General features: G+C 41.0%; 1 protein-coding gene across 1 annotated transcript in view; it reads left to right on the forward strand.

The window, feature by feature from the left end:
• LOC146868287 (tumor necrosis factor receptor superfamily member 18-like) overlaps positions 1 to 23,404 on the forward strand; it is a 173,513-nt gene that overhangs the window by 15,954 nt on the left and 134,155 nt on the right. The gene's annotated exons all lie outside the window — the stretch shown is intronic.

Genomic DNA, 23,404 nt, shown 5'->3' on the forward strand with positions numbered 1-23,404 from the left:
GCTATCTGACTGCCTGTTTAGACTATGGTGGTAATGGAGACTGTGCCCCTGGTTTTAAGATCATGAGAAGCATTCGACAAGGGTGCGTTCTCGCTCCACTACTCTTTTCTTTATATATCAATGGGGTGGGTGTATTTTTACAACAAATAGCTTCTGACCCCCCCAAAATAGGAAAATGTTTAGTCCCAACCCTATTGTACGCCGATTACGCGGTTCTGCTATCGCGGACCGCCAACAGCCTGCAATCTTTGATCGAAGGTTTCAACACATTTATGGAGGAAAGGGATATGGAACTAATCCTAACAAAAACCTTATTGATGGTTTGTGGTACAGGTACTATAAAGAAAATAATCCACTGATTAAAAGTGCAGAAAATAGCAGAAGTTCATATCAGGGGCTTCATTTTTCAAATAGGAATGTATGGAACTCTCCTGTAACAATGGGGCTTCCTTGTGGGGGTTGTCAACAACAAAAGCACTTCAAATATTGGGGAATAACTTTCTTTGTAGGCTCCTTGCAGTACCCCGCTCTACTTCAGTATATATCGTCCATCAGCAATCCTCCATATAGAAGACACTGTTTATATTAGTTCACTTTTGACCTGGCACAGAATCTGGTGCAAGACTGGAACAAAGTTTACCAAAGAAATCATTAGGGATTGCCTGGGCATTGGATGGGAGAGATAAAATTCCCTTATTTGCCCATGTGAAAAACCTCTTAAAAATTGTAGATATTAATTTTACATTGGATGATCCATGTAGTATTTTATATTACAGTAAAAAAAGAATTAAAGATGATTCTCATGGGCCAAAGAGAGGCTATGAGGGAAACCTGCCAGAGTATTACACCATCTGTTAAGCGTTCTCTCCTTTGCAATGTGCCCAGTGGTATTCAGAGATATTAATCAGTTGTAACCAGTATACAGGATAGGTTTTACCTCACTAGGCTTCGGTTGTGCACTTTACATTTTATGGTTGCATTTCCATAGATGGGATTATGGACAAATAACCTCCCAAACTGCCCATATAATGGCAAGTCGGCCCAGTCTACTCAACATTTTATTCTTTTTTGTAACTTTTATTAGGATATTAGAAAAATATTTTTACAACCATTATTTATTGCTAACATATAGATTTGTTTTAAGGATGTAACTTTTAATGTAATTTAAATACTATAGAAGTGTGCTTCGCACTTTCTAGTTATATATCACATGTAATAAAATGAAGGAAAACATATACTTATCTAGAAAATCTTCAGTATGCGAGTGATTAACTGCATTGATTTAACCAGTAAGCTGTGATTACAAAGTATTTATGACAAGTCGTATGGCTGTTGTTAAAGAACTTTCTATAGGCACACTCTTGCCAGTGATTTGCAATGTATTTTCCCCTTGATTTTATTTATATGATGCTATTTGTACTTTTATGGATTTATATATCCAAATAAAAATTCTTAGGCACACTCTTGCCAGTGATTTGCAATGTATTTGCCCCTTGATTTTATTTATATGATGCTATTTGTACTTTTATGGATTTATATATCGTAATAAAAATTAATTGAATTGGATTGTGTGTGTCTGTGTCTTCTTCCAAGGATGGAAAAAGTGTGAATATCAGTGACTCCACACTTGAGTCCTTTCCTCTGTGTCCTGGGCAACAAGTCATTGCTAGCCAATAAGCATGATGGGTCCTTCCCAGATTACCTGCCAGTACTTACAGTCACAATCCAGCACAGGCACTCCACTGCCACTTGTTTTCTTTCTCCCTCTCTATAAAAAGCCCTCCTAACCAACCAGCATTTTGTGGCAAGCTATGAATGTTTGTAAAAATTATCACTTTTAATACATGTCTGTCCATGCTGTGATATAATCCAATATACTAAGGAGAAACAAATCCACATGTTAAAGAGATACACATTTTGGAAGTTTGAAGTGATCATATCTATTTTTACATTACATTTGCTGCACGATTTAGGAGGAGTTGGGGGGTAACAAAAAAACCTTCTGTGGGAGAGGTGTGGTGCAGTGGCCAGAGCAGCTGACTCCAGAGCGCTGGGCTCACAGTTTGATCCTTGGTGCTGGCGGCAGCTCAGCATCATGTGACTCTGGGCAATAGCTCGCTTTATCTCCCCGATGGCCCCCCAGTGCCTGTATACCCTTAGGAGTGATAAGTTTGCGCTTTACAAATGTGGAATTATTATTATTATGCATCTACCATATGCTGATTCAGCAACAGTAATTAGCTGATTCTATCTGAATAGAATACCACACCTAGACTAGTGCCGCCTTTGTCTTGACATACTCCAGGAGCCATGGAATAGTGAAAATGGTGGAACAGCATAAAGACGGTACATTGGACAGCTGCATATGAGGGTATCAGTTTTACCCATACACCCTCCATTGAAAACCATGAATTACAGCTTTGAAGTAACAAGTCCTCATGGAAATTAAAAATATCCTGTCTAGGAATCCTGAACATACTTGTCTGCTCCGAGAATGCCCCTGAAGATGACAGTAAACTGAAAGGAGGGGACAATTTTCCTCACCCAGTCTACCACCTTATTTTGCAATCTCCCCGTGTGGATTGCTGATAGAGAAATTAGATGACTCTTTATTTGGAGTTTCATTTTAAATACTGTTTTTGGCTGAGCCTCAAATATTGTCCATATGGACAGTTTAGGTACATCTTTGCTGTTATACTGTTTGTTTGTACAACCACTGCATCACCCTTGAACCTTCTCCTGATAGATAATGAGAGGAGACAGAATTGTCATAACAACTGAACTTGTCATTGAGTTCATTCAAGGAAAGGAACTTCTTGCTCTCTGACTATTCTTGAGCCCAAAGACCCTCACAGCTGACACCTCACTGTAGCCAGGTGCATATGTTGTTATAATTCCCAGGTCAGGAGGCAGCAATAACTTTTCCTGATTTATGTGTACTTGCACCTGCCCCCTAACACAGTGGAAATCGCTGCTGCTTGCAAAGGAAAAACTGAGACCAAGAGATGAACAGCCTCCCAAATCCTGAGAAAAAGATCCTTAACATTGGATAAGTACTATCAGAAATTCACTTCCCCTAGACTACCACATCCATCGGCACCTTTAGCTGGAGGCCGTGCTCCACACCCGCAACCCTGATAGACATAGATGCAAGTTGTCCACCTATATAATTGGTAAGAATAGAAACTCCAAGTGAACTTGGAGAGAGTCATGATTTGAAGTAGATGTTGAGCCCTTAATAGAGTGGGAACTGGTACACCTTCTGGATAACTATCCTGGAGTTATCATGTACCTACCAATGACAAAGACGGAGGTGGATTGCAATGTCTAGATCATGAAGACCACCCATCACATAGGCAGGTACCTTGGTAACACCTTTAGGTAGGTTTTAACCCAAAAGGAAGAACCTCCAAGTGGGAGTGTAGACTTTGAATCAAAGGAATCTCTGGTGGCAGTGCATATCCTTGAGATCTAGAGCTACTAAGAACTCCCTGCAAAGAACCACCGGAGTGATTTTATGTTAGGTATCTGTGAGAAAATGCCCCGAACAACTATCCTAGACAATCTGACCAAGCTACCTTTGCGGGAGGATATTTCATGTTGGTCCCACTTAGAGCTATTTGTCACTCAAAATACCTGTTCAAGGGTCCTTCGCTGCAAGCCCATCTGACTTCAGAGTGACCTCCCCTGATTCACTGAAACAAGTCTGCAGTCTTGTCCTCCTTGAAGTGTCTGAGCTCCTAAAAAGAGCCTAGGGATCTGATTTAGACTAGAGTTTGGCATTCAGGCTACTCTGTCTCAAACTTGAAGGATATCTCATCTGCTTTATTACAAGTACCATTGGATATAACGCACTTGTAATATGCCGGATGGTGTATCACATTTATGATAGAGTAACCCATTGGCCAAAACTCTAAATCAGGGTCTAAGTCCAAACAAAGAAATTGTGACCTGGCAAGATCACAAAAGTATCCGTCTAACGAGAGGACTTCTCTGGTTGTGAAATTTGAACTTTTCCTGCTCCGAGCATTTCCTACCAAAACCAATGGGGACCTCGTCCAAAGGGTTTTGAGAGGACTCCCTTGGACACAATCTGCAACTTAGCCCAGGAGGATTTCGACTTGGGCCTGATTCAGAGTTTGGTGGATGGATTACTCTGTAACAAATACTGTTCGTTGTATTACAAGTCTATTATATCCTTTAGCACTTGTAAAACGGTGGACGGAATATTTGTCATATTTGTGACAGAGTAACCCATCTGCCAAACTCTAGATCAGGCCCTAAGTCAAAAGGTATAATCTTAGACCTGGACAAACCTGCTTGGAGTACCCCATCCATGCTACATCGCAGTCGGCCTGAAATTGCACCTATGTCCCAGTCACATGTTAACAGTACTTTTTATTGGTGCTATACTTTTGCTGCTTTTTCTCTTAAATCTTTTAAAATAAATATAACCGGTTTCCCTTATTAGGTTTGTGTTATTTAGTTGTCATTATGTTTATGAACTTTTCTCTATTTTTTTTAATTATAGTGGAAATTGTATTGTGATTTTTTTGACTCTTTAACTGTTTTGGTACTTCTTATTGCTTTACACATTTTTTTGAAGTCACGTTTAAATTTTCCGGGACCCAACATGTTTGTGATTTTGGGGCTGATTATGATGGTGGGTAATGCACCCTATCAGAAAACGGGATCGCCTGACAGGCTGTTTGGGGTCCTGACAGGCATTACAATGTGACCGCGACCACAGGGGTCACAAGGCCTATCCTTTACATTGCAGCAGGTGCTGCTGGCTGCAGCACATGCCGCAATGCAAAAAGGGGAAACCTGACAAATCCCTGCACTACGTGCCATAGGTGGCCCCCCTAAACCCCAAAACCACAGCTTAGGGCCAGGGTGGAAAGGGGGGCCTGCTACGGGCCCCCAAAGTCCCTTTCCGACTGCCTTTTCATGGTGGGTTACCAGCCATGAAAAGGCAGGCGGAAAGGGATATCATAATCCATATGGCGGCGCCTACCAGGCACCGCCACTGTTGTAGGGATATGATTCCTCTCCGACGCACCGGCAGGCTCAAGGAGCCCGTCTCATGCGTGGAGGTCAGTCTTTCCGACCGCCAACTATTCGCCTGCCGTGGCAATATGGCGGGTGGATAACATGGTCCTGATGACAGTTGGACCGCCACTGACGGGCTGTCAGTACTTGTCCCTCCATCATCCTAATCACCCCCTATATTAATCGTGGTGGAGTACCATCCACCCTCCGAAATAATTCACTTTTTTACAGTGTCCTTTTGAAAAGAGTCACTTGAATGAAGCGATTCATACCAAAATGCAGCCTGTTTTCCTTAAAGGAAAACGGGATGCATTTAAAAAAAAAAAAAGAAAAAAGAAAAGGAAACTTTTTGGTTTCATTTTTGAAGGGCAGCTAGTGGTCTCTGGGACCACTGCCTGCCCTTAAAAAATTAAAAAATATTTTTACATACAGTCACAAAGTGGAAGGGGTCACAAGACATTCATACATTGCTTTACAGACGCTATTAGGAAGGGAACGTCCCTTCCTAAGAGCGAGTCGTAATTACTAAATTTAGGAATTGTACATGGCCCTGGGCCATTTTGCATGCGCAAACGGGTCACAAACCCGTTTGCGCATGCAATTTAGGGTCGTACATCTGGCCCTGAGCCCCTTGTGTCTGCACCTTTGAAGAATGGCTGTAATAGCTTTCATAGGACTCCTGAATGCAGTAGCAAAGGACTTGCCACCTTGCTTCAATCACAGGTTATAGGTTCACTCGGATGACTGCATCGGGATGTATAAAGAAAACGTATGTCATAGCCCCTGTTCACAATGTACTGCTTCCAATATTCTTAATCTGTCTCTGCCAGTTGCCTATTTGAGCTGAAGTCTGCCACTGTCCTGCAGCCTAGCCAGTGCTTATTGGAGCCTGTGTTTTCTGGTGCTCGACACAGCACGTAATTGCCGAAACCTGCACTTATGAAAGTTGCAACACAGGGGAGCTGTTTGTGTAGTTTAAAGATGAGCAGAAAAACTGTTGTTTGTTAATTCAATATAGATTAAAAACAACTAATACCTGCCACCCAAGCCATTATTAAAGCTTTAGCGGTCTCAAACAGTCTGAATTATCACACTTGTAGCAGTGTAATGGTTAGTAGTTGTGTAAGTACAGTGGCAATGTGTGATGCAAACTGCGGTGGCATCTTGAGGAGGGACCTGGCACTTATTTTATTTTTTTTACAAACTAAGCACTGAGCCTACCAGGATCATGTACTGCATTAACATGAAAGAGGAGGACTAGAAACTCACGTGGGATTTTGTGCTATGTTTGCACTATAGAAATATAATATACATATCCATCACAACCGCCGCAGCGATGCTCCAATTTAGAAAAGAGACGAAGACTTACCATTTTAAAGAACACTACATCACAATGTATGAACCATCCTCAACACAGCCCCATCTCGTCCTATAGAGTTTATGCTAGTCTTTGCCCATGTACAGTGCTCCGCTGCCTTTTGGCTAGGTTCAAGCTATTCAAATAATATATACATACATACATATACATACGTTTATTTCCAGAGCATTTACAGTAGAACATGGACACCCTTGCTTTGTCCTGAGATGATCCCTGATGATGAGATACACTTAAGGGCATATGTATCAAAAAAGAGTTTAGCGATTCTCAAATTGCGATTTTTAGCGATTCGCAATTTGAGAATCGCAAAATGCTATGTATGTAGGATTTGCAAAAAAATTGTGAATCCTACATATTCCTTGATTGCAATTCGCAAATTGCGAATCGCAATTAAGGAATACTTTCCTATTCATTCCTATGGGCCTAGAGGCCCATAGAAATGAATGGGAAGACATTCGCAATTTGCGATTACCAAATAGGTAATCGCAATTTGCAAATGCAATTTTAAGGGTGCAAGGGTGCCAAAAGGACACCCTGCTGCATCCCTGAAATATGCATGTTTTCACATGTTGCGCACATACATGCCCTAAGGGCATGTATGTGCGCCATATGGCACTTTGAGAAAAGCAAAAAAGTGCTTTTTTCTAGAAAATCGCAAATTACCACCAACTTGTAGTTGGTGGCAATTTGCAATTCCTGAAGGCCATATAGCAAATTTCTGGTACTTCCAGAATTGCATTTAAGGAATCGCAATTTGCAATTCCTTAATTGCAGTCGCAAAATAGAGAATCGCAAATTTTGCGATATTCCGTCTTTTGCGATGGCCTTTTGGGATGAGTCATCCCAAAAGGCTTTTTCCCATTCACAAACGGGAAAAACGGCTTGATACATATGGCCCTTAGTCTCCTAGTTACTTACTTGTAGAAACCTTGTCAAGTGTCTGCAAAGAAGCAGCAAGAGCTGTTTCTGGTCACCTGCAGGAAGTTACTGGATGCCTACTTGCTCACCTTCAGATGCAAAGTAGTTCTGCATTATATTACTTGACCTCCTGGCCCGCTGCGCACACATGAGTCCACAGTAGTGCAGGTTCTACACTGGGTTAACCCGCAGCAGATCTGTTGCGAACCACATGAGTGCGCGGCGCGATTTGTGCATGCCTTATTGCCCCCGTTTAAAAGTAGAAAGGTCCAAGAATTGCTGCAGTGCACCTATTACAAAGCCCTGATTTGCCCTTTGATCTTGCTGCCATCGTCTTTGTTACCCCTGAACTCAGGACCATTAAAGGCAGAGGCAGGAACAGGAATTAGCAGGGCACTACAAGGGCAGTTTCCTTGGTATAGCTTCCACTCTTTGCCTTACATTAGCCCATCAGCAGCAAACAGACGGCAGTTCGGGGGCTAAGGGTGGGCTAAAGAGTCAATGCTCTTATGTTTTTGTGGGTCAACGGGCATATGATGTCACTTCCGCTATTTTGGTGAACTAACCTTCATGTATATCTCCTGTGTTCTCCAGCTCAGCGTAAAGGTTTCTCCCGCCCCAGCATGTGATTTTTTTTTTCCTCCACAGTGGTGAACGTCCCCCTGACTCAGAGTTGGAGTCATTTCTGTTCCTGTATAGGCCCCCCCTTACCTAGTTTTTCTTTGACCAGTACAAGTCTATACACCAATGACGTGGTAGTGTAATTTATGTTCAACAAGTAAGCCTTTCCCTGCCTCCATGTCTTCCACAGTTCCCTTGATGTGCCTTTAGTGCCCCAGTGTGTGTATCCCACCTGCTCCGTACCATGTATGCCTCCGTGTCCCACCATATGTCTCAGCATCCCCCTGTATGTCTGCCTCTGCGTCCCACTGTCTGCCTCTGCGTCCCACTGTCTGCCTCTGCGTCCCACTGTCTGCCTCTGTGTCCCACTGTCTGCCTCTGTGTCCCACTGTCTGCCTCTGTGTCCCACTGTCTGCCACTGTGTCCCACTGTCTGCCTCCGTGTCCCACTGTCTGCCTCCGTGTCCCACTGTATGTCTTTGCGTGCCACTGTAAATTTCTGCTTCCCATTGTATGCCCCTGCTTCCCTCTGCATGCCTCTGCGTCCCACTGTATATCTCCGCGTCCCACTGTATGTCTCTACGTCCCACTGCATGTCTCCGCGTCCCACTGTATGTCTCCGCGTCCCACTGTATGTCTCCGCGTCCCACTGTATGTCTCCACATCCCACTGTATGTCTCCGCATCCCACTGCATGTCTCCGCGTCCCACTGCATGTCTCCGCGTCCCACTGTATGCCTGGTGTCCCACTATATGTCTCTGCGTCCCACTATATGTCTCCCCATCCAAATGTATGCCTCCACATCCCACTTTGTGTCTCTGCGTCCCACTGTGTGTCTCCATCTCCTAGTGTGTGTAGTAGTAGTTTGAGTCTACAGAGGATGAGCAGAATGAAGTGAAGCTCCATTTGAATACACGAGCCCATTGCAGCTGACTCAAGGTGAAAGTGCTTTTGAGGCTGAGATGCTGTCAAAGGCTGCAGGTGTACTGAGCAGAGCCACAGGGAGACTCCATTAAATTAAAGTCTATGGAGCCATTTCCGTTCAGTCAGCAGTGAGAACAATTGCAATCTAAAGGTCCACACGACTGCCTACCACGGTCTGAGACTAGTCTGAGAGTCAATTGTTTAATATGGACCAGCATCTCAGTCCCTCTGTGCACGCGCCGGGACACTCCTTGGAGTAGCTGCACTTGTTAGAAAATAAAATAAAATAACATAACACCCAATGACTGAGACTTGATGTATCTGGAAAAGTACTAAATTACTCTTGGACATGTTTGGACTCTTCGTGTTCTGGTCCCTTTATGGACTACCTGCTTTTGTTTCAGTGGTTAATTTTCCTTGTGCACTGCAGAAGTGGGAGGTGATGCATTCGTAAAGACTAAACTCTGGCTGGAAGAGCTCTAACGGAAGTGGTGGATGAGTTGAGGGGGTGGCATCCTGCCTTACATTAGCGGTCTTTGTAGCCACCCATCCTCTCTAAACTGTTCCCACACCGGTCCTTCTGGAGGGCTTGGCTTGGCCGAGGACGCGCCAAACTACAAGACTATTTACACACATGTTCGCCTCCATGGTGCGGCCTGTACCGGTCCGGGCGTGTTTTATCCTGTGCCTTCCAGCAGATTCTGCAGATCGCGTCCCTTTTTAAGCGGTCACAGGCAGTCTAAGCCTTCTCTGTGGTCCGATGACAGCGCTGTGGCTGCTGGCCCTGTATCTCCAAGGTACTGAGTGCTTTTTTCTGCTATACATTTCTCTCAATTGTAGTGCCGCATGCGCTGCTGCCACTGTGGCTGGATGGTTATGGTCTGTGCTGCTGGCATTTAGCTTCATGGTGGTGGTTTCACCACTGTGGCTCGGATATAGTGCTGTGAGCTGCTGACACAGTGACTTGATGGTAGTGTTGAGCATGTATGCATGCACGTATGTATGTATTGGTATTTATGTAAAGCCAGGAGTCGCTGAGTGCAAGCCCATACATTGAAATTGAGACGGTAAAGAGTTCATGATGGTATAGTGTGTGAGGGTTTCAATAGTGCTGTATGCTTCTAAACGTGTAACTTGATGGCAGTGCTGTGTATGTATGCATGCATGCATGTATGTATTTATTGGTATTTGTGTAAAGCCAGGTGTCACTGAGCGCAAGCCCATACATTGAAGTTGAGAAGGTGAAGTGTTCAAGATAGTATAGTGGTGTGAGTCTCAATAGTGCTGTATGCTTCTGACCTTGTAATTTGATGGTAGTGTTGTGGATGTATGGATAAATGTACGTATTTGTATTCATGTAACACAAACATAGCTCGCTAGTTGCTAAGTGCCCAAGCATGGAAGTTAGGTAGGTGAAGAATTTGAAATAGTATAGTGGTGTGAGGGTACAACAGTGCTGTTGCCTTCTGAGCCTGTGGCTTGATGGAAGTGCTGCATATGTATATTTGCATTTATGTACTGGTATTTATGTCACACTAATGTAGGTCTGGAGTCTCTGAACGTCTGTATGTTTAATTTCGAAATGAGAAAAATTCAAGAATTTATAGTGGTGTGAGTGTACCAGTTGACACAATAGTGCTATGATCTTATCCTATGACAGGTATTCAGACAATACCAAAATATCATGTCCAAAATATTTTGATATGGAAATATTGTCAGCAAGAATATTGTTGTCAAGAATATCGATTTTTAAGGTAAATAATATCGATTTTTAAAATATCGATGCTATTAATAACGTTTGCAAAAATACAGCTTTTTAAAATATCGTTTTTTAATTGAGGTAATGTATTTTAGTATGTATTTTAAATGTTTATGATGGTTTTTTTTGTACAATTATTGTTTCTGTTTTTTAATGTTTGTATTTTTAGTAGTTATGAAATTTAATTTAATAAATGTTTGTGATTTTTAGGGTTGTAGCGGGTTGTGGGTTTATAGGGGTATAGGGTGGGAAGTAATTTAATTAGAATACATTAATGATTATTTTTTATTTAATATTTATTTAATTGATATTTCATTTTGTTAATTGTGCTGTTTTTGGCATGTACATTTTCTGTGCAGGTTGTTGGGTTTATAATGGCAAAGGATGGGAATAATTAACTTGCAATTAATCATTGTTAATTAATATTAATAAACTGATAATTATGTTATTTGTGTAATTCTTTTTAAGGTGCGGGTTGTGGGGCTTATGGGGGTAAAGGGTGGAAAGTAATTATTTGTAATTAATAATTACTTGTTAATTATTATTAATTGATTAATTAATTTATAAATAATTATGTTGTGTAAATGTTTTAGGAGCGGGTTGTGGGGTCTATAGGGGTAAAGGGTAGTAGGAATAGTAAATTTGACCCCTCCGCAATCCAACACTTTCCCTACTGTTGTACTGACTGGAGTGGGACTAGTACATTTCACCCCTCTGCAATCCAACACTTTCCCTACTGTTGTACTGACTGCAGTGGGAATAGTAAACGTTACCACTTCGCTATCCAACACTTTCCCTACTGTTGCACTAACAGGAGTGGGAATAGTAAATTTTAGCTATCCATAATCCAACACTTTCCCTACTGTTGCATTTACTGGAGAGCGATTTGTAAATTTTACCCAGTTTTATTATTTTTGCTTTGCGTCAACTGGGAGTAGTACATATTTTATATATTTAACAGAATAGATTGTGTAGTTTTGTATAAACTGTAGTGGGAATAGTATATGTATTACATTTTATATGTTATATTTTATTTTGTATTGTTATAATTATAATATTATGTTTTTGTTTATTTACAATTATAAGTATTAATGTTTTTTTTTTTTGAGTTTAGAAAGCTTTATTAAATATCATAAGCAAAGTAAAACATCATTACAGAGGAAAGCAAAGGCAATGTAATAGAACAATAGAATACATGTGAAATCATACAATATTAACAAATGCCGATAGAGAAATAGGGAATATACTTAGGGGAAAAGCATTTTTAAAGATTTTGATTGGTGGGGAGGGAGGGTAGAGGAGAAAGGAGAAGAGAAAGAAGGGAAAAGAAAGGGGAAAGGCAAGCATTGTACAGGGTAAACATCATGTAACTATCGTAAGCTAAAAAAAATGCATATATAAAATAGATGAAGCTGTATGTTGAACATGAACAAAAAGAGAAATAAAAACAAGCTATTCAATGGACAATCTGAGAGAGAAAGTTAGTTAATGGCAACCATAACAAATCTTTTTTGATCAAAAGAGGTACAGTGGTGGCAAAAGCACGATCCAGCCGATGGTGGTGGCATAATAGGTTCCACCAAGCATTGTACGAAATCTTTGAAGTATCTTTCCAATTGGTCGTAATTATCTGTAGAGAAATGGCTATATACAAATCTATAAATTTACGTACATTACTAGAAACATTCCATATAGGAGCCAAACCACCCAGGAAGATATGAACAGTCTCAAAAGTGTGGTCAGTAGCTAATATTTCGTTTAATTTAGACCAAATACGGGACCAAAAGGATTTAACCAACGGGCAATGAAAAAACATGGGAAAAAAGTCACTATTGGCCGAAGGGCAAGACCAACATTCTTTAGAGTCAATTAATTTGAAACGATATAAATCCGAAGGGGTAAAAAAGAGTTTATTATAAAAAAAGTACAAAGTCTGTGTGGTGCTGGCAGAACGTGAAGCAGTGTGCAACTTTGACCACAAGGAATTCCAAACCTGAAGGGGAAATTCATGAGCTAGATCCGTTTCCCAGGAAAGTTCAAGTTTAGACTTGGTTCTTTCAACAAGAGAACATGAAAGTAGTTTGTAGATAGCAGCAGCTTTAAGAGGAATAGAGAAGTCTGGCAAAGGGAAAGTGGTTGAATCAATAGTAGAGAGGGAAGCACTATGAGAGATAAAGAGATCTAAAGAAGTTTTAAGCAAGGGGTACTGAGAGGAATGTGCATTGGAAAGATGAAAGAAGGCACAAATGTCAGAGAAATCGCGCAGAGTATTATTGCTAAGTAAGGGACCGTAAGTAATAATGCCTTTATCAATCCACTCTTTCCAAAAAAGTGCTCTGCGGTTGATCTTTACGGATATGTTATACCAAATTGGGATTGAGGAATGAAACTCCAACTGCGAGAGGGAAGAACGAAAAACAGAAAGAGCAAGTGCTTTAGAGTGCCTGAAAATAGGAGTGAGAAAACGTTGCGGAGGAAGAGTTAATCGGGTAGCCGTAACAAACGAAAAGGGCGAAAGCTGCGCAAGTTCTAGAGCGCTCCAGGCTGTTAGAGGAGGGTCAGACAAATCAGATAGGAAAGGCCAGATTTGTTTCAAAGTAAAGGCCGAGTGAAATCGAATAAGGTTGGGGAAGTTAACTCCACCTAAATCCTTGGGCTGCTGAAGACGGGAGAGAGAAATCCTCGCCTTACGTTTATTCCATAAAAATGTTGTAAAAATACGGTTGATTGTTTTAAAAAAATAAAGTGGAAGGGAGATTGGAAGCATTGAAAGGTAGAAATTGACAATAGGAAGAAGCATCATTTTAATAGTGGCTAGCCTCCCCCACCAGGATAAAAAAAGGGGGGACCAACTATCTATTAGGGAGGAGAGCTTTTTAATTATATCCTTCTAATTAAGTTTAACAGTTTCTCTAATGGTGTTAGCGTAAAGAATTCCTAAACATTTAATATTACCAGAGTTCCATTCAAAGCCTGAACCCTGGAACATATAAGGAAGGCAAAATTTGTTAAGTGGTAAAATCTCAGATTTATCTATGTTGAGTTTATAACCAGAAACCGAAGAATATTCCTGTAACAAGGAAAAGAGTGAAGGTAAAGAAGTGGACGGATTAAAAATGTAAAGCAAAATATCATCAGCATAGGCCGTAAACTTAATATCAATGTTCTCAAATATGAAACCAGTATACGATGAAGAGCGTCGAATTTTTTCCAAGAAGGGTTCTAACGCAAGAATAAAAAGAAGAGGAGAAAGAGGACAACCTTGTCTGGTACCTCTATGCAAAGAAAAGTAAGGGGATTGAGACCCATTAACCCAAATAGAAGTAGAGGGAGCAGAATATAACAATTTAACATAATGAATAATAGGAGGGCTAAAGCCATGCCACCTCAACGCACCAAACATAAAATCCCAGCAGACTCTATCGAACGCTTTCTCAGCATCCAGTGTAATGGCTGCCATTGGGGAATCCATCTTTGAGGCCAAGTGAATAATGTTGAGGAAAGTTCTCGAATTGTCAGTAATGGATCTACCTTTAACAAACCCGGATTGATAAATATTGGTGAGGTCAGGAATAACTTTATTAATGCGAGAGGCCAAAACTTTAGCATAAATTTTACAGTCAGTATTAATTAAAGAAATAGGTCGATAATTTTTGCAAAGGGAAGGATCTTTATCTTTTTTAGGGATTAAGCATAACATAGCCTGTGTGAAAGAACCTTGGGACTCTCCCTGAGCAACAAAAGAGTTAATCAAAGAAAATAAATGTGGCAACAGGATATCCTTAAAATGGAGATAAAAACGAACCGTAAAACCATCTGGACCCGGAGTTTTATCTTTGGGAAGAAGAGTAATAGCATTAAGTAATTCTTTCTCCGAGAGAGGAACGTCCAGGGAAGAGAGATCCAAAGAACTATCCAAGGACCTAGGGAGAGACTGAAAAAAGGAGTCAATTTGAATGGGCGAGGGAACGGATTCAGGCGTATAAAGTGAGGAGTAATATTGAACAAAACAATCGAGAATTTTATCGTCAGTATACTGAGGGTTCCCATGTGAGTCAGTAATAGTTATTATTTTAGACTTTTGTTTTTTAATTTTAAGGTAAGTAGCGAGAGACTTGCCAGCCTTATTGCGTCCCCCATACATTTTGGAATGAAAATTGAGAAGGTTATTACACGCAGAGTCCCAAGAATGTTTGTTGTATTGCATTTTTGCCTTGATGAGGGAAGAGAGTGATTCTGAGGAATTATTGGTAAAGTAGAGATGCTCTAGGTCTTTGATTTGCTTAAGAATTTGAGTCGACTTTGATGAAGCTGTTTTCCTTTTCCGCGAAACAAAAGCAATAATAAAACCTCTAGCAGCAGCCTTGAAGGAATCCCAAATAGAGTGAAAATGAGAAGTAGAATGGAGATTATTTACAAAAAAATCCTTAGCAAAGAGTGTAAATTGCTCAACAAACTGTGAATCTAGGAGGAGCGAATTATTGAAGCTCCAACGCCTGGAGATGGGAGTAGATGAGGGAAAGTCCAAATCAGTAATAACCGGAGCGTGGTCAGATATAAGAATTGAGCCTATTTCTGAGTTGGTCATAAATTGGAGTAAATGCTGCGTGAGAAAAATATAATCTATACGGGAATGTGAAGAATGCACTGGAGAAAAAAAGGAATATTCTAAAGTGTCGGGATGGGAAAGTCTCCATGAGTCTATAAGACCTCTAGAGGAGATAGCATTAAAAAAGGACTTTTGCATCTTATTGGGGACATATCTGGTGTGAGATTTACGATCCAAAAAGGGGTCCATGAGTTGGTTACAGTCTCCACCCACCATCAAATTATCACTTGCATGAGAGGAAAGAAGCTTAGAAAAATCCCTCCAAAAGGATACATCTACACCGTTAGGACCATAAACATTGCAGAAAGAAAATTGTGTATTATTAACAGTAACATCTAAAAAAAGCCACCTACCACAAGCGTCATGAAGTTCATTGTGCAACTGAACAGTTAATGACTTATGAAACAAAATAAGAACACCATTTTTACCATTTACTGCTGGAGAACAGAACGCCTCCCCAACCCATTGTCTACGTAGTGAAGACAAATCTTGAGAGTTAAGGTGGGTTTCTTGTAACAGCGCAATATGACATTTCAGCCTTGCTAAGTGAGATAAGACACGTTGTTTTTTGACAGGGTTACGAACACCTTTAACATTCCAGGTAATAACACGAAGACCGTTCATCTCTGGAAATAAAGTAAAAATAAGCAGAAAGGAGTATGGAATTTAAGACAGAGTAGAGAGTGAAAAGCAAGCTGAAAAGAGAAGTTGAGAGAATGTGACACTGAATAGAAAGCAGGAAACAAAGAAATTAAAGCAGGTGACCACCACATAAAAAGTGATAAGGATATAGAGGAAGATAAAAACAAAGAAGTACCAGGTTCGGAAATAGAAGAAAAATAAAATGTGGAGTGAATCAGATAGTGAAGATGTTGCCAAAAAAATAGAGATGATAAGGGTAACAAGAAGTGAGGAAAGGGAGGACAGGCAACAAAAAGGGGGGAGAAGCGAAGAGGAAAAAGGGAAAAATAGAGAAAAGAGAATAAGATAGAACAAATACTGTACATGTTGCCAAAAAGGTAGAAAAAAAAGGAGCAAAAAGAGAAGGGAAAAAGGATGAAGGATAAGAAAGAGGAAAGGAAAGGGAAAGGAAAAGGGAAAAACAAAAGTAGAAAGGAGAATAAGAGGGAACCAGGTCCCCCAAAAAGTACCAGAAAAAAGATGGCAAAAAGCCAAGAGTCTTTAACCATATTACACATCCAAACGAAAAACATTAATGTGTGAGAGGGGCAACGCAGAGCAAGACAGCCGAACTCGGAGGATTCAACAAGAAAGAGCAAGCCATCATGAACAAAATAAAAGAAAAAGGACAAACCATGGAATGAAGTATTTAACAAAGGCAACAAAATAGGACCAGTAAAGGGACTTACCAACCAGTTAGGGAGAGAAAAACAGCAGCAGGGTAAGACACACATTATATACCACAGAGCAACACGAATGGTAACCTTGACAACGACACCAAAAGGGGAAGATCTGCAAGGAGAAGAAAAAAAAAGGAATGAACACAAGACATGTAAGAACTAACCTATACAGTTTAAAGTCGGGTAAACAAGATACAGAATGTTAAACAATAGCAAGAAAAAAAACAATTAGGGTTTGCTCAGTTCCATGAGTTCTCCTTTGTGAGTATGAATAAACTTCTTTAAGTCTGCAGGGTCTTCAAAACTGTAAGATCTATCTTTATAAGTCACCTTGAAAAAACAGGGGTGGATCAAACCATAACGTGCATTCATGGCTCTCAACGCAGGACGGAGGTCCAAAAATTCCTTTCGACGAGAAGCAGTGGGCTTGGAAACATCCTGAGTGAAGAAAACTTTGTGGCCAGACCAGATCATTTGCTTATGTTGCTTGGCTGTTTGAAGAATCGACATAAGGTCTGAGTAAAGAAGAAAATAGGCGATGATTCCCCGAGGTTTAGATGTAGTAGAGGTGTTCCGTGGCCCCAGACGATACGCGCGTTGTATGTTAAAGTCTGAAGATTTCGGGAGGCCAACAATGGGAAGAACTTGAGTTTTCAGAAAGTGGATCATATCCGCCCCTTCAGAACCCTCCGGAACACCATAAATGCGGAGATTGTTGCGCCTATTGTGATTTTCTAAATCTTCTGTGACTCTTTTGAGCTGGCTGATCTCCTTAGTGAGTGTGTCAACTCTTGCGACTACATCCTGCGCATCACTGATCTTCTGCTCAACATCAGAAAGTCTTGTGTCTAGACTGGACCATTTATCATCTAGCCTCTGAAGAGTAGTAACAGTGTCTGTCATGAAAGGACGGATAAGGCGTAATTCCTCCATGATGTCTTCAAGAGTAAGAGGCAATGGAGACTTACTAGGGGAAGGTGGGCCTTTCTTGGACCGCTTGACAGACGAAGAATTAGAGTCTTTACGACCCCCTGAGGAACCTGCCTGAGGTTTACCTGAGTGCGCAGTCTCCATATTGAAGAAGGTGCAGCAGAAGACAACAGAGGAAGGCAGACCACCACAGCAGCCAACACAGCATAAATGGCGAAGCCACAGTAATAAGTGTAAGTATGGCGCAGAAATTTGAAGGTTTCAGCGTAACACAACAGTGCACGTCGTGGAAATTTAAGGCGCTTAGATACCACAGGGAAGCAGTGAATTGTTGAAAAAAGTGGACGTCAGCACCAGCAGCACCAGAATAGAGAAGACCATCCGTCCCGAAGATTCTGCACCACACGAACAGAGCACCTCACAAAACAGACAGCACGACTCGCCGCGCAAATTTCAAATAAAGGGTATTTGACAATGTTCAATGAGAGTGCTCAAAGTCGTTAAATTAACATGTTTGAAAAAAAAAAAGAAAAAAAAATGCCAAAACACTGCATCATCCACTGTCAGACAAAGAGGTCGAAGGAAAAGAGAAAAAAAAAGCAGCCTGCAGTAAAAATCTCCTCAGAAAGAACTGCACTAGGCATATTTAGACAGGCTTCAGGAATCCCACTGCTCGAGCAAAACCCGATATACAGATACATCAAAACTGGAGGAAGTACCTGTTGGGCTTGAGGCACCATGCCAAGAAGAGAAATGTCCAAGAAGCAGTTGGGCAAGGAGTGCAGCTCAATGCGCCCGTATTCCTCGCGCTGCCGCCATCTTAGGTGACACGTCTGAGGAGACACGAGCGTAACGATAAAAGGAGATGAAAACGCACTCCACTGGCGCCACGAAACATCCTTCGTGATCCTACTGCATTCCGTCACCGATAGCCGCCGAAAGAACCGGCTGACACAAGCTCCGAACGTCAGGGCACAAACATTGTATCGGAGACGCTCCGGAGCTTCAAAAGAATGCGGCCATCTTGATTGCGTGCAAGCCACGCCCCCCAGTATTAATGTTTTTAATGTGCAAAATATTTGTTAGTACATTTTAAGTTGTTTACTTTTAGAATGATTTGTTTTTTGAAGATGATATGTTCTTGGTATATATATATATATATATGTGTATATATATATATATATTATACACACACACATATATTTGCTGTACTTTATATTAGTGAAAAAAATTGAAAATATAATATCAATTAAAATTATTAGTTTAATAATCGTTTTTAAGTAGATATATGTAATTATACACATTAATTATGATATGAGTGTTTAACTTTTTTTATTGAGTTTATTTGTTATATTTGTTAAAATATATATAAAATCTATTTTATCTTTTTAAATAATGTTACTATGTATTATATTTAAAATGTATTAATTTGTTACAATTTTATATTTTTTCTCAAAATGTTTGTACTTACCATTATACGTATAGTATGAGGATATTTTTTACATCAATATTTGGGTGAGGAAATATTTTGGGGTTCGATATTGTGTTCGTGAACCCCCTGTGACTTGATGGTAGAGCTTCGTATTTATGCATGCAAGTATGTATTGGTTTTCATGTAACACAAACATAACTTGCGAGGTGCTGAGGGCCTATGGATTAAAGTTGGAAATATGAAGAATTTAAGATTGTACAGTTATGGTGTAACGTTGTGTGAAAGAATACTGCCTGCATGCAGTCAATCATCTTTTGAGTCAGGTATTGCATTCTGGACTGTGAGGAGTACAGAGGAGTGAGGTGGAAAGAAAGAGCAGCAATCTGTCTGTTAGGGATAATAAATTAAAGGTAAACCAGAAGCTGCGGTCACTCAATTTTTGACATTGAAATCTTTGACATTGACGACGAGTGGCGAATTGACAGGTGTGAGACTAACGGGTGACACAATAGTGCTGGGAACATCTGACCCTGTGGCTTGATGGTATAGTTTTTTATGTTTGTGTGCATGCATTTATGTATTGGTGGTTATGTGATACACATGTAGCGCTGGAGACACTGAGCACCCATTTGTTGAAATTGGGATGGTGAAGAATTCAAGAGTGTATAGTGGCGTGAGGGTGCCAGGGTGGTGTGTCTTTTTCTCTAGCCCGGGGGCTACTTCATGAAGTGGAGGGTTTTCAGCACCATTCTGAACCGAGTTATTGGGCACCGGAAAGCTGTTGTTCTAAAAGTTGGGGGATGGAAGAAGGTGGACTCCCATCTTTCTGTTATTTTGTGCTCCTTGAGTTTGAGGCTGGAGATGGCTTGATTCCTTGTGTTACTCACTGTCATTGCTGTGTTGCTCTTATGTGCGATAACTTCGACACCCATTGTTATGATTCACAAAAAACAGGGATACTAAAAATTATATTGAAGCCTTCATGTCCAATACATAGCAACACGTTGTTCTTTACAATATCCTGATGAAGAGGAGGTATTAAGGTATCAGCAAAAAGCAGATAAGTGCCAACACTCATGGAAACAGTTGCTCTGTCACATCACTAATTCAAGTGATTGGACAATGAACCACCTGTGAGTGAGATTGTGTGTGGGACCCACCAGGTCCAGAGGAAAGCACCACAAGTACAGGAAATGGTGCTGAAACATGTTAATTGATGATTTGCTAGTGTGTGCAGCAGTATGCTTTCAGTTTGTGGAATCCCTGCTTCCTTCACATTTTTGAATGGGGCCGTTCTTACAAAGAGCCTCTACTGTATATACAGACAAACAGTACCTTAACCATACTGAAGAAACACAAGGAGTTCCGTGTAATGCATCACCATCAGCACTTTACACCTGAGGGACATTGCAGGATATCACCTGGGGGGAGATGGCTAATGCTGCAAGTCAGTGGTCTTTTGTTTTAGCTCGTCAGCTGCCATTATTATTGCGTTCTTCATGTTTGAGGATGTAATTCTCTTTGTTCGACCATCAGATTTACACATAGATTAGATTTTTATCTTTGAGCTGCTTGACTGGGAGCATGATGTACAACAGACCAGCAGTTGGTTAAGTTAGAACTGGTCAGAACATGTGGTTTCCCCGGTTACACTTACAAAATGTCTAGTTTGTGTACTGCTCACAGGAGTAAGGTTTTTGTGATGCATGGGTAGGGCCACTCGAATTTGGTGGTGCTGTGGTATTTTTTACATAATGATGGATTTCCCTAATTTGCAGCATAATGCATCATCTGTTGCATAATGAATATAAAAAATGTGGGGGCAGATTTACTTAGACTTTGTGTTGCCCTTGCATCACACAAGGCGTCACAAGGCAACACAAATGCTTATTTGGGATTTACAAAGCTAGGCATACCTTGATTTGTGTGGCCTTGCTTAGCATTGTAGATTAATGTAAGTTGTAACACACAACATACATTTAAAATAATATTTTACTTACCTCGTCTACCAGGGACAGTCATATTCCAGCTAGTTGTACTCCCATGTTATATTACACTAATTGTGAATAGTATAGTGTTATTCACCATTAGTGTAATGATAAAAATTGACAGAAATCAATAAAAATATCCAATCATCGGCCATAAGGTCCAGCTGCCCTGGTGTTTCTGGTACTCATTTTGGTACCTCTGGGAGAAAGGGCATTGGCAATGGTCGCAAGGGGCAAGCCAGGGTCGCAGCTGCATCCCCTGGTGGCCCCTAAATGAGTTCCATGGGCCCAACCATTTGCGCACTCTGGAACATGCGTGGACAGATTAAAACAGTCATGCTTGTTCCAGGGTGTGTAGAGCTCAATTTTGCCTAGTTTACTCACAAGGTTTTCACCAGGTTTTCGCTGCTGGAAACCTGTAGGCCAATAGGGATAGAAAGGCGAACTGCATTTGGGCTGAGCAGTGAGAGCAGCACAGCTGCAGAGCCCAGCTTGTGGGCCTGAGTAGTCAAGAAGCTAACATTCAGGATCCAGGTGAGCCAAGTTGGGTACAGGAGCCTTAAGGGGTTCTCTCTGACGTGATGAATTATGAGAAAAGCATTCACCATTGCTGGGCATCTTCTTGGCACAGTCATAACGGCAGACTCACCTGCTTCCACTGTGTGTCACATGATATTAGCTCCCATCACACAGTCACCTGGAGAGGAGCCGATATCACACGGTGCACACACACTCAGCTGTAAAGCCTTGCAGAGTGCAGGTTTCCAGCCATTTGTTTGGAGGTTATGCGCAGCTGATGTCCATTACAGGGAGTGAAATCTCAGAAGCTTTGTTTTCTGGTGTTTTATGGCAGGAGGTAGTGTATCTAAAGTGCCTCAGGCTGTGCTCGGCAATAAGTCTACTTCATAGCCCCGCCCCATCCTCACACAGTTAAAATGTTTCATATGTTAGGAGGTTTGTAATGAATCATTCTCACTATTTATTACAATCTCTAGAGGAGGTAAAATGCCCAAAGGAGCACTATGCTATATTATATTTACATGTCTCTGAGCACGCCATCAACTTTCTCTTCCTAAAGCGCTAGTGGAATACATTTTGCACCACTATTATCAGCACCTGAGATGCATCTGTCATTAGTGGTCTGCTCTACATCGAACTCTTTGGGTGAACTGGGGCTTTACAGGTCATCACAAGGAATCGGAAGGACCTGTGACGTGGTTTATATTATCCACTGTGTTACAGGAGGCACCGACCATTCAATTCCCACTTCCCCCACCCTCTCAACCAAAGACTATTGGATCACTCCAAAGTAGCCTCAGTGAATGTTCAGACTCACCTTTCTAGTCAACAGAAAGTAAATGGCCATTTTGAAGCCAGATGTTGCTCAGTTGTGTGTAGTTCTGTCCAAGGATGGGCCGGTACCAATGCTCATATCCCACAAGGGTAAAAGCAGTGTCTGGGGCCATCCTGACACATGGTGGTAATTCCTAACATACTGTGGGCATCATTTGATAGGATAGTGACAATTTTCAGCATTGTTGGGGCATCCACAGCATAATGGTGTCCACCATTGGAAAAATGACATTCCTGGAATAATGGATGTAAAACTTTGCATATGATGGATATCCAAGGCTTAATGGTCGCCACACCTGGTATAATGTCAACCTCTGCACAATCATGGTTATTCTTGACAATGTGTGGGCTTTCATTTCATGATGGTTCCCATCCATGGCATACTAGTGATACAAAAACATGTCATGTGATAGGCTTGCTTGATATGTGATGATAAGACATAGATATGTCTGTACGTGTAATTATAGGACAATAAGGAAGGTGATTACTTGATGAAAGCAACATCCTCATCGTTTGGGGTCCATAAGTTTTTTTATTAAAATAAGAAGCTACTACATTTCTGCACAGCAATACTTTTAGCATGAAAACATGCTTTTGCTGTAGGGAAATGTAAGGTTATTTTTTTATCCAAAATGAAAAAAACCTTGTGTTTGATAGTAAACTGTTTGTATTTCCAGGAGATTACACACAGATGTTTTTGAAGACAAACATATTGCATTGCCAAAGCATTTTCATGAATGTGTAGACTTATGGAGCACAGACCTAGCTACAGAGGTGCCGATTCCGATCCGTTAAAAATATTCCCCGTACGAATCGTATCCGGATTTTTTTATGTACGAATCGTACAAGTCCCGTACAAACTGGCAAGTACGATTCGTATGTTAAAAAATCCATACGAATCGCATTGGGAAAATTCCCCGACACGTCCTCGGGTCGGAAAAAGTGTCCGACACGTCCTCGGACATTTTTACGTACAAATCAGGAAAATGAAGTCCGAGCGCGCAAGTATGATCCGTCCCGTCCGTCCGAATGCACAACCGTATGGAAAAAACACCGTACGGAGCGAACTCCCATAGCAAC

The sequence above is a fragment of the Triturus cristatus genome, chromosome 1_2 (genome assembly GCF_964204655.1).
Source record: "Triturus cristatus chromosome 1_2, aTriCri1.1, whole genome shotgun sequence".
NCBI lineage: Eukaryota > Metazoa > Chordata > Amphibia > Caudata > Salamandridae > Triturus > Triturus cristatus.